Consider the following 16,816-nt stretch of genomic DNA (forward strand, 5'->3'; position numbering starts at 1 on the left):
TTCCCTCTTCCCGCTACCAAGGTTTCCCATTTCCCTCTGACAGTCACTCAGCTTTCTATGGCTACTCTAAGCATACGCAGTCCTCACTGGACTGTTTTTGTCCCCATTTGGGCTCTGGAGATCTTTTGAACTTCTGCAAACCTTGAGTTCCCCCCAAGCCTGTTCATATCTCCTTCTCGTACATACACATTGCCATTTCGTCTACATGAAGGAATAACACTCAGCAGTCTCCATGCTGGAAATGATTGCAAAGATAGCCAGGCCCTTCACCCCTCCCTCTCCCACCCATCTTTGGAAACCCATCTCCATTTCAAAAGTGCTTTGCTATGCAGCACAGGTTAGTGCTTTTCAAACCAAAGGTCAAAAACATCATACATATGCAGAGTGAATCATGCAGTCCTTTAGACTGCAGCCAGTATCTATTAGGTTGGATATGCATGGCTCAAATGGAATAGTACAATACCTGATAACGACCATATATCATGCAGGGATCTGAACGTCTTTGTATTTTATCGTTATTAGTTTATAATCCAACTTGCAAGAACACACTGTGGACAATATCTGCCCACTGTGACATGATGTGTTATAGGAAATTAAAAGGTGTGTGTGTGTAGAAAAGATCTCTGCCATTCGGAGATGTTACCTTTCATGTTCCAGTACCAACGGTCATATATCAAATCTAACCTGGGAAGCCTTTTAAATTAAGTCCCCATGTCAGGATCAGACATGTGGATTGGAGAAAGCAATTCAGAGGCTCAGTAGCCCACATTTTTAATCATAATATAACACTCCTTCAACTGTCTAACTAATGCCTTTTAAATGTCAGTTTATTCATAGTCATAATTCTTCTTCTAATTCTCCCTAATATTTGAAAGACGTCCTCATGAGATTGCATAAAACTGCAAAACTGGTATGTAGCTTAAATTATCACAGCAGTTATTAGTTTCTTTTTGTGTATTTGGAGCATGCATTACAAAAACTTTACTTTTGGAGGTGATGCTTTTTTATCATAAAGGAATGCAACATGTTTGGACCATTAATGTTAAACTGGAAAAAACCTCTTGCTGTCCATATTCTACTATTCATCTCAAATATGGAAGACCATTGGGTATTTTATACCACTTGGTATTAAATGCTGGAAGTTTCAGGACAGGGGGGAAAGAATGTACTTCTCCAAGCAATGCATAGTTAAAACATGGAACACACTTCCACAGGAAGCAGGAATCCTGGGACGTCCCATTTTTTAACGCAAGAATGTGGCGGCCATTTTGGGTGTTGCGATCTTGTGCTGCGATCTTGTCCCGAAAAAGTGATTTTGGGGGGTGGGCTGCAATCTTGTGCAGTGCCCCAAAGCCCTTTTTCAGTGCAAGATCACAGCACGAGTCACATGATTTGCCCGATAGCATGTCCAGGAAGATGCACGTCCCAGGTTTTGACAGGAATATGTTGGCCAATATGTACTAGCAGAATGGCTATGGTCTTCCTCCATGGTTGGAGGCAGTATGCTTCTGAATACAGTGGTACCTTGGAAGTCGATCGGAATCCATTCCAGAAGTCCGTTTAACTTCCAAAACGTTTGGAAACCAAGGTGCGGCTTCCGATTGACTGCAGGAAGCTTCTGAAGGCAATCAGAAGCTGTGGAAGCCACATCAGACATTCGGGTTCCAAAGAACATTCGCAAACCAGAACACTCACTTCCAGGTTTGTGGCGTTTGAGAGCCAAAATGTTCGACTCGCAAGGCATTCAGGATCCAAGAAACGACTGTACTGGTTTTTGGAGACCGCAGGAGGGGAAAGTGCTCTTGTGTTCAGGCCATGCTTGTGGGTTTCCTACAGGCATCTGACTGGCGACTGTGAGAACAGGATGCTAAACTATATTGGCCATTGGCCTGATCCAGCAGACTCTTCTTAATGTCTTATGTTACTTTGTTATTCAAAAATTATTTGATTTTTTAAAAACAATGTATACCTACCTTCTACATATTGAAGCAAAGGAATCCCCACAATTTGATTGGTTAAGGTGACACACACACAAGCACAAACTCCCAGAAGCCTACATTTAATTCAAATTAAACCTTAAATGAATACCAGATACATGTATAAAACTAATGAATAAAAATCCTGTTTACCAATTAGTTCAATCCAATTAAAACTTAAGCTGATAATTATAAAAACCTCTGAAATTAAAAAGAAAGGGGAAAGAAGACTACAATATGTATTGGGAGATACATTTATTGGAGAAACAAGCTATTGTAAAGTGTGAAGGTGATTAGAGACTTGGAGGCAAGTTCAGCCCCCATGTTACTCTTCCTTGGTGGTACGTATTGTGATGGGTTGCCAACGTAGAAAACACCCAAACAAAAGGAGAATCTCCGTTCAGAACATTTACACAGCTGTGCCCCTGGATGAGCAGATCTTTTCAAGGAAAACAAAAAAAAAAACCTCATTAGCTTGCTATGCTTCATGTTCAGTTTGTAAATACAGATTTCCAGTGGATAAAATAAATCTGGGTCTTGGAATCTAAGAGGTTCAAACACTGGCCAAAGCAGAACTGTATGTGATGTTTAACATGGATGGAGCCAAAAATGGCAGCCCTGTATCAGATTTTTCTTTCTCCCAATAATGTTTACACACATGTTGTGATGTTGTCCTGTTGTGCATTTCCATACTCACACTCTGTGTCGAGATGGGGAAGCTGTGGCTCTTCTGATGTTTCTGGAACACTTCCCTGAACATGGACTGTGCTCACTGGTCCAACAACGTATATTCTTTAGTGATCGCTCATAGCTGAGTAAGATTGCTTGGATGGGTTTTTGGAAGATGCCTGTGTGTGAATTTATGTGTGTAGATCAGTGCACAATGACCAACACACAGTCTTTGCAGTAAGGCTCTATTCTGATGGCATGAGTATCACAATGACTGGTAGATTCTTATTTGCTGCAGCCTTCATCTGCCTTCACAGCCATTGTAACATACCACTTGTTATCTTCCACCTGTTCTGCCCTTGAGGACTTCTTGGATCATTCTTTGTCTAGCTCCTTCCCTTTGACCTTAACACCTTGGGTGACCCTGCTGGGAGTACAAGACTCCCGACAGCTTTGATCACAAGCAGAGCCAGATTTAGGTTTGATGAGACCCTAAGCTACTGAAGGTAATGGGGCCCTTTATATCTCCAGCTGTCCTTTGTCAACAACAAATTGTCGCTGTCTTTTGTGTTGAATATATGCGATATGCTATATGGTAATTTATGCACCTAATAGATATCTAAAGCCATTTGCACATAAAAAATAGCAACCTACACAACACTAAACACTGTTGCTGTATGTAGGTTTTATTTTATTTGTTTTTTATCTTATATTTTGGAAATGTACATCCAGTTTTGTTCCTTTATTTTTTGCGGGGCTCCCAAGAGAGTGGGGCCCTAAGCTATAGTTTAGCTTATACGTAAATCCAGCACTGATCACAAGGGTAACAGGAACATGCAAGCCCACTCACCACAACAAGGTGATGATCCAGCGAGTGAGCCAACAACGCATACCTAGAGGGCTGCAGGTTCTTTGCATCATTGAATGGCAGAGGTGGACAATCACAGAACAGAACAATGTCCCACCTAGATTGAACATAAGCTTACGTGTCACATTTAAATAAGCTGGGCTCCTTATAAATAATTTTAATATAAATGTAATAAACAAATAACTAATACATACATAAAGTCTATGATTGTATTGCAGTAACATCCCATTGGATTTTATGAGGAAGGGCCTTAGATTTGCAGGCCTTACACTTTGTTCCCAAGCTGGACCCCCTAGCTGCACACTCGCTCTTGAGGCAGACATCCTAACCAAAACAGATTGCCTAGTTTGCTGTTCTGTGCCGAACACATTTAGAATATATGCTTTCATGGATCTCCTCAAGCATGTCAGTTCCTACCGTGGGATGCAATGTTTTCCCTGCTTTCTGACTTGAATAGGGAGGCAAAGAAAACTGCACATCCCATGCTCCCCGGCAGAAAATTGTATACAGTGGTACCTCAGGTTAAGAACTTAATTCATTCTGGAGGTCCATTCTTAACCTGAAACTGTTTTTAACCTGAGGTACCACTTTAGCTAGGGATGCGGGTGGCGCTGTGGGTAAAACCTCAGTGCCTAGGACTTGCCGATCGCATGGTCGGCGGTTCGAATCCCCGTGGCGGGGTGAGCTCCCGTCTTTTGGTCCCAGCTCCTGCCCACCTAGCAGTTCGAAAGCACCCCTAAGTGCAAGTAGATAAATAGGTACCGCTTTATAGCGGGAAGGTAAACGGCATTTCCGTGTGCTGCGCTGGTGCTGGCTCGCCAGAGCAGCTTCGTCACGCTGGCCACGTGACCCGGAAGTGTCTCCGGACAGCGCTGGCCCCCGGCCTCTTAAGTGAGATGGGCGCACAACCCTAGAGTCAGACACGACTGGCCCGTACGGGCAGGGGTACCTTTACCTTTACCTTTTTACCACTTTAGCTAATGGGGCCTCCTGCCGCCGCCACACCGCCACCGCGCAATTTCTGTTCTCATCCTGAAGCAAAGTTCTTAACCCAAGGTACTATTTCTGGGTTAGTGGAGTCTGTAACCTGAAGCATCTGTAACCTGAAGCGTCTGTAATCCAAGGTACCACTGTATGTCCTTTCCACTTTACAAGGAGACATCCTGACTCTAGTGGATCTTTTCTGCTATTACCAGTCACCCCACCCTGCACACCCTTCTTCTCAGTCTTAGAAACTGGCAGAGAGGTGGCATGAAATCAGCAGTGACTGGGTTTTTTTCTTTTTCTTTAATCGGCTCTTAGCCATTATAGCTGACATGAGTTGTGGGGTGTGTCAGAAGCAACATTGTTGAAGGGAAATGTACTTTTGTGGCATTTCAGAACTTTGTGAGTAGAGCAAGGATACGAATCAAATCCAGTGAATGTTGAATGCAGGGCCCTTTCTGCCTTTCCATTTTAAATTTCTCTATAGCTAATTGTTTCTAATCCTAGACTACACAGAAATTAATTCCTTTTCTTTTCTGATGGGCTTTTAGGCAAAAGATCCAGTAATCCCTGTTAAATTATTTTGAATGATTAGATTCCTATTCTCCAGTTTCTCAGGCATATTTCTAAGGCATGTCTGGACAGCAACGTGCCGGGTGGCACTCGGCCCACAGCAATTCCCCACAGGCCACACGGAAACGTAGCTCTGTCCTGCTGTGCTCCTCTACCCCTGACTGACCATCTGCAATGCAAGCAGCAGTAAAGCAAGAGTCCAGTATGTGATCTGTAGTCTATGTGTAGTGTGGCCCTGTGTCCTACTTTACACAGGACAATCCTCTATTTGACAAGTCCTCTCTATGAAGGTCTGTGTTGACCAAGTTCTGGTTTAAAGATCAATAACCACAAGAAGGGAGGGAAGGGGCTTGGAAGTCACCCACAAAAGTTAGCACATTGGTACTGAACCTTGTTTTCAGACTGAGGGCAACCTTCCAGTGGTGCGGTGACCGACACATACCAGTTGTGGATGGGCCCAAGAAGCATGGAGCAACAAATGTTGATTTTTACCTTTGTATAGTAGGCAAATTTCCACATACACAAAATCCATTTCTGTCCTCCACCTAGACAAGCATCCAATTCAGCCAAGCAAAAAAACAAAAAAAACAAAACAAAACTGAAGGAGGGTGCAAAGCAGGAGAGGAGGGGACCTGGGAAAGAGGTATGGCTTGTGGAGAGTCCCAAGAGTCAGTCAGAGAGACCTGAAGGGCTGCATTTTCATACACTCCAAGTGTCCCTATTTTCAAGGGACAGTCCAGGAATTATGAAAGTCATCCCGGCTTCTGATTTGATCCTGGAATGTCCCTGTTTCCACCGCCAGTGCCACCACTTGGGGAGGTGGATCAGCCAGCATTTGCCCTGAGCGGTTGCAGCAGCAGTAATAGCTGTGAGGGAGCATCCTGGTGCCTCTCCATGGCTGCTGCTGCTGTTGGCCTCTTCCCTGGCTTAGTTAATAGTGGCTACTGGCAAGCAGGCGAAGAGGAAGAGAGGCCACCACCACTGAGGCCGCATCCAAGGTGGTGTGCTGGCTCTGAAGGGCAGGCAGAGGGCAGGGTTGCCGTGGGAAGGAAAAAAGGGTAGTGGAGCAGAGCAGAGCACAATGAGTTTGGGTATGTTTATTTTTAAAAATGCTTTGTGTGTCCATGTCTAATCTTGCCCCTTTCTAAAAATAAAATTCAGTCGGGATTAAGGGTTTTCTCAGGATGGTGGAGGGTGTGTGGCATCCGCCCTTCTTCTGATAGGAAATGCTTTGCAGGGCAGAGGGAAACAAAAACTGGGTGGTTGCAGAGCGTCAGTTGGGAGTCTATGAGAAATGCTCCTATTTTCATCTGAGGAATGTTGGAGGGTTTGCATTTTGCCTCCAGGCCTGAGGTGCGGCAGATCAAACAGATCCCCAGGCCAACTGCTCACCATCAACACTGAGAAGTATTGTACCACTGGTTGAATTCTAGTGATAATGTCTACATTTGCACCCATACATGAAAATTGTATGCAAATCTGTGTCCTCCCTTTCATCCTCCCTTTTGGTGAAACATATCCTCTCTGTTTTGGGGGGGGGATACGTAAATGACTGCTGTATCTACGTGATGGGGGGAGGAGGAGTCACACTGGATAACTGGGCGTTCAGGAAAGAATGGAGCAAAGGAAGAAAAATGCCTGCATTTTAAAGATTACCCACATTCCCAGCTTTCTCTCTGGCACATAAGTGCTGAGCCAAGACTACAGGAAGTTTCTGCCTGGACAAGTGCCAACTTAATACAGGTGTAGGCCTGTGGGCAGATTATCTGGGCGATTTGCTCAGCAAGAAAAACCGACTCTGCGGCCTCCAGCAAGGTATTAGCTCTCGGAGTTGCTGCGAGGACTTACCAAATAAGAATTGTAAAGCATATTTGTAAACGGCACATGAAGGGGTGTTGTTTGTTTGTTTCCGCACTTCAGTGTTCTTGGCAGCACAGTAGTACTGACATTTTCAATTAGCATGATATTTTAGAGCTGCCAGGAGGACTGAGGTGGGAAAGAAGGGGAAATTGACAGCGCACAATGTCGCTTTGAGATGTAACAAATAAACACAGCTTCCTTGTTTTGTATCTACAAGCCCATTGACAACCATTTTGCTGCCCTCAAATGTCAGGCCTTAAGTTGACTTTTAGAATTTTAATTTAAAAGAAAAGAGGGAGAAATTCTGTTCGGCTGTTAGCAAGCCATGTAAATCCAAGAAGGTCCCGCCATAGTCACGGCCGTTGCTCTGGATTTAATCCACAGGGTTTGACCCAAAGATCCCAGCTGCCTTGATGCAGTAATTGGGAGATTTACTATGTGGGCCATGCCCTGTATACATAACACAGTGTGTCATACTTGTTGATCTCCTTACAGATTGAGTAAGCGCTTTATGTTTGACAGAGCTGAAAACTCTAGAGGAGGGGGAAAAAAGATTGTAGGAAATTCCTCAGTGAGCAGCATTTATCAAATTTCAGCAAGAGAAAAATAGAGGAGTAATTCCTCTACCCCTGCTAAGCTGGATTGGTGAGACGGGGGGAATATATTGGAATTATTCTGCTGCAAAGCTTCCAAAACAGATAACCAATATAAAGAGGATGGTTTGATCAAGGATCTTTAATATTTTCCTGGTTAGAAGCAGCAGCAGCAGCAGCATTAAAGGTACAGAAGCACTGAAAAGTCAGCTTCTTTTAAAATGGTGATGCCAGTGGCGAGGTGGGGTGGGGGCAAAAAAACATGCTCACTGACACCCACAAAACATTATTGAGAGAATCTTTGTGATGTACTGAATACTGGTAAGAGAGAGAGAAAGGGCAAATAGTTCAAGAATCCCTTCCATGGAACAAGCTAGCTGAGAAATGCAAGAATAGTAGGTTATATCCAATGCTGGTCTTTCTCAGAGCAGATCCATTAAAAATTATGGGTTTAACCAGTGCTATTTTTCTAGAAAAAGAGGTGCTGGAATTCACCATGAACGCCTCCCTGGTTCTCTTATAATAGCCATGGCACCCACCTGAGAGGTGCTGGAACTGAGTTCTGGTGAGTTGCAGCTGAAAAAAGCCCTGGGTGTAACTAACATAGGTCCATTGATTTTGGTGGGTCTGCTTTAACACAGCTGGATAAAAGCCAATATTTCAGAAGCTTTATAAGTTGTGCAGATAAGTAGTAAAATGTTAAATAAGTTAAATGTTCTAGTTGAGGGTTTTCACTTGCTGTTAGGTGTATTGCCAACGCCACAATGTGTTAAATGAAATATTAAACAAACTCTCCAGAAGGGGAGTTTGCTTGGCTTAACCATCTTCACTTTTATAGCTAATCCAGTCCTTTGATATGTGCACCAATAAGAGGAAATGTTGGTTTTGTGTTTATGTATTTGAATGTAAACTTCAACACATTGGCTGGGGTAGAAAAAAATATTTAATAAACCAACATAGTGTTGTAAGTTCTACATAGAGTAGACCCGATGAAATTAGACCCATGGATCTAAGTTAGGTAAGGTAAAGGGACCCCTGACCATTAGGGCCAGTCATGACCGACTGTGGGGTTGCGGCGCTCATCTCGCTTTACTGGCTGAGGGATCCGGCATACAGCTTCCGAGTCATGTGGCTGGCATGACTAAGCCACTTCTGGCGAACCAGAGCAGCGCACGGAAACGGCGTTTACCTTCCCGCTGGAGCGGTACCTATTTATCTACTTGCACTTTGACGTACTTTCGAACTGCTAGGTAGGCAGGAGCAGGGACCAAGCAACGGGTGCTCACCCCGTCGTGGGGATTCAAACCGCCGACCTTCTGATCGGCAAGTCCTAGGCTCTACGGTTTAACCCACAGTGCCAGTCATGCCATTAATTTAAATGGTTTGCCCTGAGTGTGATTAAAATTTATATAGTCCATAAGAACTAATGAGATTTTCTAAGAACCAGCCTGGAGAGTAGGAGAGAGTGACAGAGGCCTGAGCATGCCAGTGAGAGGAGGAATCTTATTCTCATAGCAAACTGCATGATTTCAGAAATGTACCAATATTATTGGTTAGACAGCATGGTGCTGATATTGCCAGGGTTGCAGGTTCAATCCATATATGGGACAGCTGCATATTCCTGCATTGCAGAGGGTTGGACTAGATGATCCTCAGGGTCCCTTCCAATGCTACAATTATATGATTCTATGTTTCTATTTACTCCCACGGACAGCAGCTCTCCAAAATCTCAAGCACAAATCGTTCCCACCTCCTTTTACACAATTCTTCTAATTTCAGATTGGAAAACCTTTCAAGCCCACAGGCTACATCATCTCCTAAGCAGTTTTTGGGGTGGGGAACACATAACAGTGGGGGGGGGGCATAGGCAAAAGTGAGGAGAGGAGTGAGTGTAAATTTTATCTTTTCTACCTGAGGATACATTCCTCACCCTTCTCTACCCACCAACCAGGCAAGCATGAGGCCTTCTGGCAGTTCCCTCACTATGAGAAGCCAAGTTACAGGGAACCAGGCAGAGGGCCTTCTCGGTAGTGGCACCCGCCCTGTGGAACGCCCTCCCACCAGATGTCAAAGAGAAAAATAACTACCAAACTTTTAGGAGACATCTGAAGGCAGCCCTGTTTAGGGAAGCTTTTAATGTTTAAAAGGTTATTGTATTTTAGTGTTCTGTTGGAAGCCACCCAGAGTGACTGGGGAAACCCAGCCAGATGGGTGGGGTATAAATAATAAATTATTATTATTAAAGGATGCATCCCAGCCAGGCAAAAATGCTCAAGAAATGTGTAAGGGAGAAATGGTAGAGGATGTTGAGACAGTCTGGAGGGGCATAAAGAGAGGCTGGGGGGGGCCACATTTGGCTCCTGAGCCTGAGGTTTCCCTCCTGTGATTTAAGTGGACATTCAAGGGATTGAATTGGGATGCTTGACCACTGAGCAATGGTGCCACCCTCAGTAGACCAGGACCTTCTTGTTGGTGCCTAGGACCTTAGGCTCCCTGAGCTCTTCAGCAGTCCTGATACCAGTCACTAGGCCCATTTCCTCCTCCACCACCATACCTTCCAACATTTCCCCGACAATAATAGGGACATCCTAAATAATAATAATAATAATAATAATAATAATAATAATAATAATAACCACATCCACCTGACTGGGTTGCCCTAGCCACTCTGGGTGGCTTCCAACATATATAAAAACATAACAAAACTTCCCTATACAGAGCTGCCTTCAGATGTCTTCTAAAAGTCTTATAGCTACTTATCTCCTTGGCTCGAGGGGTCGCATAATTGCGGCTCCATGAGGGGACTAAGAGTCTCCTCATAACTCTCCACACATCCTTATCCAACTACAGCTGCAATAATTCGGGGGGGGGGGAGAGATATAGCTATTTAAATGGCATCAATGTGCTTTAAATGTAAATGCGGCCAGAATCTAAACTGAAAACTGAAACCCCAAGATTCTTCACACTCTGAGGCATTGATATCACCTAGCAGGATAATAATCAGTGTGACTTTTTTGGGGGGGCCCTCACAGGTGGACCGAGAAATTTTGCGACCAGGAGTCAGAGTAGCAAATGCCTCTCCCCACCCCCAAACAGTGTTGCATCGCATACCCCCCCCCCCAACATTTATCTGATGAAAATAGGGACGTCCTAAATAAGAGGACATTCCAGGATCAAATCAGAAACCGAGATGGCTTCTGTAAGTCCAGGACTGTCCCAAGAAAATAGGGAGACTTGGAGGGTCTGCCCACTACCTTATTTTTAGGCATTGGTGTCTTCCGGAGGACTATAGTTTTGCATCTCATTGTCTCGGTATTGTGTCACGAGAGGTATAATTGGGGCAAAAAGAACAAAGACGGCTTTCCAGACAGCACTATGAGGACAAACACCAAAAAGAGGTGGGTGAGAGAAAGATAAAGTAACAGTCTCTTATGTGTCCCCCATTCATTTCAATGGGATTTGCAAAGGAAACATCCAACTGGATTGTGCTCCCATGTTCCTAGCAAACATTGCTATTTCGGGAGCAAAATAAAAACACTTGATTTTCTCCTTTTTTAAAAAAAAAATCCACCAAATTATCTCCCACTTCCTTCAGCTGCTTCTTTAAAACTCAAATGCTGCTCTAAAGCTGTTTTATGTTTGGTTTCAAAGGCAACTGGTAAAATATTGGAGGACCCTTTTAACAATATATATAAGGGGGGGGGGGGAATAAAATAAGAAAAGTACCTTTTCCATTTGGGTTAGAACTGAGATGAAATGAGGAATGCCTGCCACCAAGCAGAAAATTTGTTCACTTTATGTGTGCCAGTTAATTACGACACTTCAGAGGCGCTTCTGAAAGGATAAGGCAAGCTGCATAAATTTAGCTGTAATCCAGGCAGGCAAAACTAATTTGCAGGGGATGGCCTTATCTAGCTGCTGCAGCTTTCTCAGAAAATTAACCTTGGATATTTGGGCCCAATTCAGAAAGTGTTTGATTTTCCCCCTCCCCCTCTCTGCTCAGCACAGGGAAAATTTTAAATTCAACACAATACCTGATTTTTAAGAGACACCGTGAATGCTGTAGGCAATTCAGAGTTATTACTGACAAGCAAAATTATATATATATATATATATATATATATATCTCAGGTTTTGGTGTCCTCGGGTGTCTTCCCGTGTAAAAGTTGGGGTGTCTAGGCGACGTTTCGACGAGGTCTCACTCGTCATCTTCAGGCTGGTGCTTTCGGCTTCTTGTTACTGGAACAGAGCGGGATCTCAATGTTTGAGTTCCTATAAATACTGTAGAGGGGGTGTGGTGTCTAGCCTCCAATGTTCTGGGCAGAGAGGAAGTTCCCAGGCTAGTGTGCCTTTTCTTCTTTTGTTCCTTAATTACTTGAGAGATACCTTGAGTGATTTCTTGAGTGATATCCTGAGTACCACTTAGGTGGGTCATTAGGTGTGGATTAGTTGCTAAAGTCTTTGTGTCTTGACCTCTTGAACTTTGTGAAGAGTTTTCCTGAGAAGATGGCTGTATTGCACTTAGTTGTGCTTTGGCTTGGCTTCGTGTATAGGGGCGAGCTGTGGTTTTGTGGCTTGTGTCAGCCAGATCTGTGTAGGGATTGCAGGGGGGTGCAGCATCCGGAGGTGCCACCATGGATTGGCTACTGGATGGTGTCAGTAATTCATCTGTGGAGAGGGTCTGGGTTTGGGTCTGGTGTGGTTGATTGGTGTTGGCGTTCTGTGTGCCTCTGGATCTGGTGTCAGTTTTTGTGGGGAGGGCTAATTTCCAGATGTCTGGCAAGCGGGATGTGTCGTCACGCTTGTTCATGTTGTGAGGGTGTTTCTCTATCTCGATGGCTTCCATGATTATTCTCTTGTGGTGATGTTCCGTGTTAAAGAGCAATTTGGAATCTGCAAAATTAATTTCGTGTCCTGTTTCTTTCATGTGTTGGAAAAGAGAGGAAGTTTTTTCTTCTTTTTTGACGGCATTCTTGTGTTCTGCGATACGTGCATTTATTCGTCTGTTTGTTTGTCCAATGTACGTGGCTGGGCAGACTTTGCAGGGTATTTCATAGATCCCTTGGTTTTCCAACTGGATTTTATCCTTGGGGTTTCTGAGGATATTGGCTATTTTTTGGTTGGTGCAAAAGGCTGTTTTGATATTGTGTTTATGGAGGATTTTGCTAATTTTATCTGTAGTGCCCTAAAATTAGCAAAATCCTCCATAAACACAATATCAAAACAGCCTTTTGCACCAACCAAAAAATAGCCAATATCCTCAGAAACCCCAAGGATAAAATCCAGTTGGAAAACCAAGGGATCTATGAAATACCCTGCAAAGTCTGCCCAGCCACGTACATTGGACAAACAAACAGACGAATAAATGCACGTATCGCAGAACACAAGAATGCCGTCAAAAAAGAAGAAAAAACTTCCTCTCTTTTCCAACACATGAAAGAAACAGGACACGAAATTAATTTTGCAGATTCCAAATTGCTCTTTAACACGGAACATCACCACAAGAGAATAATCATGGAAGCCATCGAGATAGAGAAACACCCTCACAACATGAACAAGCGTGACGACACATCCCGCTTGCCAGACATCTGGAAATTAGCCCTCCCCACAAAAACTGACACCAGATCCAGAGGCACACAGAACGCCAACACCAATCAACCACACCAGACCCAAACCCAGACCCTCTCCACAGATGAATTACTGACACCATCCAGTAGCCAATCCATGGTGGCACCTCCGGATGCTGCACCCCCCTGCAATCCCTACACAGATCTGGCTGACACAAGCCACAAAACCACAGCTCGCCCCTATACACGAAGCCAAGCCAAAGCACAACTAAGTGCAATACAGCCATCTTCTCAGGAAAACTCTTCACAAAGTTCAAGAGGTCAAGACACAAAGACTTTAGCAACTAATCCACACCTAATGACCCACCTAAGTGGTACTCAGGATATCACTCAAGAAATCACTCAAGGTATCTCTCAAGTAATTAAGGAACAAAAGAAGAAAAGGCACACTAGCCTGGGAACTTCCTCTCTGCCCAGAACATTGGAGGCTAGACACCACACCCCCTCTACAGTATTTATAGGAACTCAAACATTGAGATCCCGCTCTGTTCCAGTAACAAGAAGCCGAAAGCACCAGCCTGAAGATGACGAGTGAGACCTCGTCGAAACGTCGCCTAGACACCCCAACTTTTACACGGGAAGACACCCGAGGACACCAAAACCTGCATTCCTGTACCCGTGAAAATCTACGAAAGCATATATATCTCACTATATATATAGATATCTCCTTCATTCCGGTTACCCTGCTTTCTTACATGTGCATCAGTGGGTTTATTGCCATATGTACAGGGGATTCTTCCGATTTGCCAGAGGATGCAACTCATTTTAATGTACTTAGAAAAATTCATCAAAGTTCATTGCAGAATAAGTCATGCATACTGACTTGTTCATTCCAGCAGAAATGAAGAAATCCCCATAAAAATAGAAGTTTAATGAAGTGTTGGACCAGAGTCCTGCCTGTCATTCCAATTACCACTGATTTAGAATCTTCCCTGATATGCCACAATTAATTGCTCTTACTCAGCACAATTAAAAAGTTTACCTTTGGTTTCACCAGCTTTTGCCAGTTTCTAGGTAAAAGGTTTAATTAAAAACACGGCCAAATCCATCAGAAAAGCTTCAGGCACAATAATGAGCATCATAAGCGCTACTGGCTCCTGAATATTTTACACAGGGTATATAACTGGAGACTGAGATTTTATCTTTATGTGCAGGAGTTAATCAGCCTACTGTTAAAGTCAGTGCATTCTGTAGGTAAGTATTCCATATAGCTCTTCTCTTGTCATGTAGGGACATATTTTGTCTGTGGTAGTTATCCTATGTCACTATAATAATATTCATATGTATTTAGGGATTTAAACCCACACACACACACACACACCTCATTACTAGGACCATACTTGAACCCCAAAATATCACAGTAGCATAATGCAAAGTCACTTAGACCCATTGGAAAAAATCTATCTCAAAAAGACCAAGACAGATTTGGTCTTCCCACTCATCCATCGATTCTGACTTTGGGCTCACTACAGCAGATCCTGCTGACCTTCCATAGGGTGCTGTACATGCCTGGAACTTCTTACTGCTGAGGTGAGCATAACAATAAGTACTTCTGGTTAGATGCATTTGCACAGAGGAAGTAGCAGTTTCAAAAGCAGAAGAGCAGGGTGGATACCGTTTTAAACAGGAACTGTAAGATTTATTCCAATGTGTGAATATTGTGTTGTTGTTGTTTAGTCGTTTAGTCGTGTCCGACTCTTCATGACCCCATGGACCAGAGCACGCCAGGCACTCCTGTCTTCCACTGCCTCCCGCAGTTTGGTCAAACTCATGCTGGTAGCTTTGAGAACACTATCCGACCATCTCGTCCTCTGTCGTCCCCTTCTCCTTGTGCCCTCAATCTTTCCCAACATCAGGGTCTTTTCCACGGAGTCTTCTCCTGAGGTGGCCAAAGTATTGGAGCCTCAGCTTCAGGATCTGTCTTTCCAGTGGGCACTCAGGGCTGATTTCCCTAAGAATGAATAGGTTTGATCTTCTTGCAGTCCATGGGATATTGTGTAGCTAGCTGTAATTGATTCTATGGTTATGCAAATTATTGCAGCTATTATTGCATCTATGTTTAATCTTACTGTAAACAAGTGGTACAATGACAATAAAGTATTTCTATATTTCTATATTCTATAGGGGGAAATATGCATGGACACGTCCTTACTAAAGTTGTAGTCAAAAGCAATATATCCCACAGAAACCTCATGCGAAGACACTCTGGATTACATGGGTTTTGCCTTGCAATCCATGTATTGAAGACTGGGGTGAAATCTAGACACATACAAAAAACGCTGTGAAAATGCTTTTTTGAAAAATATATTGAATTTGCCATAAGCTGACCATTACCACTAGTGTCACATTTGTATTATTCACTTAAAACGCACTTAAAACGTTATATTTGCAGCTGTATAGCTGAGTCCTGGTTCTACTGAACTATGGGTTGCAACCAACTACGTCATACTGAGTGGAGACGCATTTAAATAAACAGACCTAAGTTAGTCTTCAAGAGCTCTACATTGTGGCACTTGCTTCCACATAAATATGTTTAGGCTTAGTTGGAAGTATCCCAACTAAGAGGAAAGATATGTAGAAACAAATCTATATTTTGGGATTGAAGGTATGAGCAATCTCATAATGATGGCCACAGAACCCTTCATATTAACTGATGTACATGCCCTGCCACCGCTGCTGCTGCTGCTGCTACTGCTGTCCAATGATCAGAAAGGATCGGCAGAAAGGCCTGGCAGTTTGGAAAAAGAAAAAGTGGCACAAAGGTGAACTGGTAGACTAACCAATTAGTAACCACAGATATAATGTGAAAAATAGCACAGAGGTCAGTACAACCAATTTGTTGCAGAGAAAACATACTGAGACTTGGTCATGACAAATGCTCTGACAACAGTTTCAGTTGGGTAGAGAAGAAAGAAGATGCATTAATAATAAAATACGTGTAAAAACAGGCAGGACAAATGAAATTAAAGCAAGTAGTGACAGAGGCAACTGTAGCACAACTGGGTGTGATATCTCTGTTTTCTGCTGAGAGAATATTGCAAAATTTTATATTTGCATTTCAGTTTTAACACTTGTAGTTCTCATTTCCACTTAAATTTGTTTTGGCTTTACTTCTCCCTGTGTCATGTGGATAAGCCATTAGGTAAAGGTAAAGGTACCCCTGCCCATTCGGGCCAGTCTTGCCAGACTCTAGGGTTGTGCGCTCATCTCACTCTAGAGGCCGGGAGCCAGCGCTGTCCGCAGACACTTCCGGGTCACGTGGCCAGCGTGACGAAGCTGCATCTGGTGAGCCGTTTACCTTCCCGCTAGTAAGCGGTCCCTATGTATCTACTTGCACCCGGGGTGCTTTTGAACTGCTAGGTTGGCAGGCGCTGGGACCAAGCGATGGGAGCGCACCCCGCCGCGGGGATTCGAACCGCCGACCTTTCGATCAGCAAGTCCTAGACGCTGAGGCTTTTACCCACAGCGCCACCCGCGTCCCAGGATAAGCCATTACTTTGGGTAAAATGAAGTCAACACAATATTAGTTGTCTATTAATTGTGGTAGAAAATAACAAGCAATGAAAATAGCTCAAGTTTCCAGCTCTCCATCTTTGTGAAAAGGAAAAGGAAAAGAAAAGAAAATGGCCAATCTCATCTTTAACTATTGGAGGAATGTTCCAGAAA

The sequence above is a fragment of the Podarcis gaigeae genome, assembly GCF_964106915.1.
Source record: "Podarcis gaigeae genome assembly, chromosome: 12".
NCBI lineage: Eukaryota > Metazoa > Chordata > Lepidosauria > Squamata > Lacertidae > Podarcis > Podarcis gaigeae.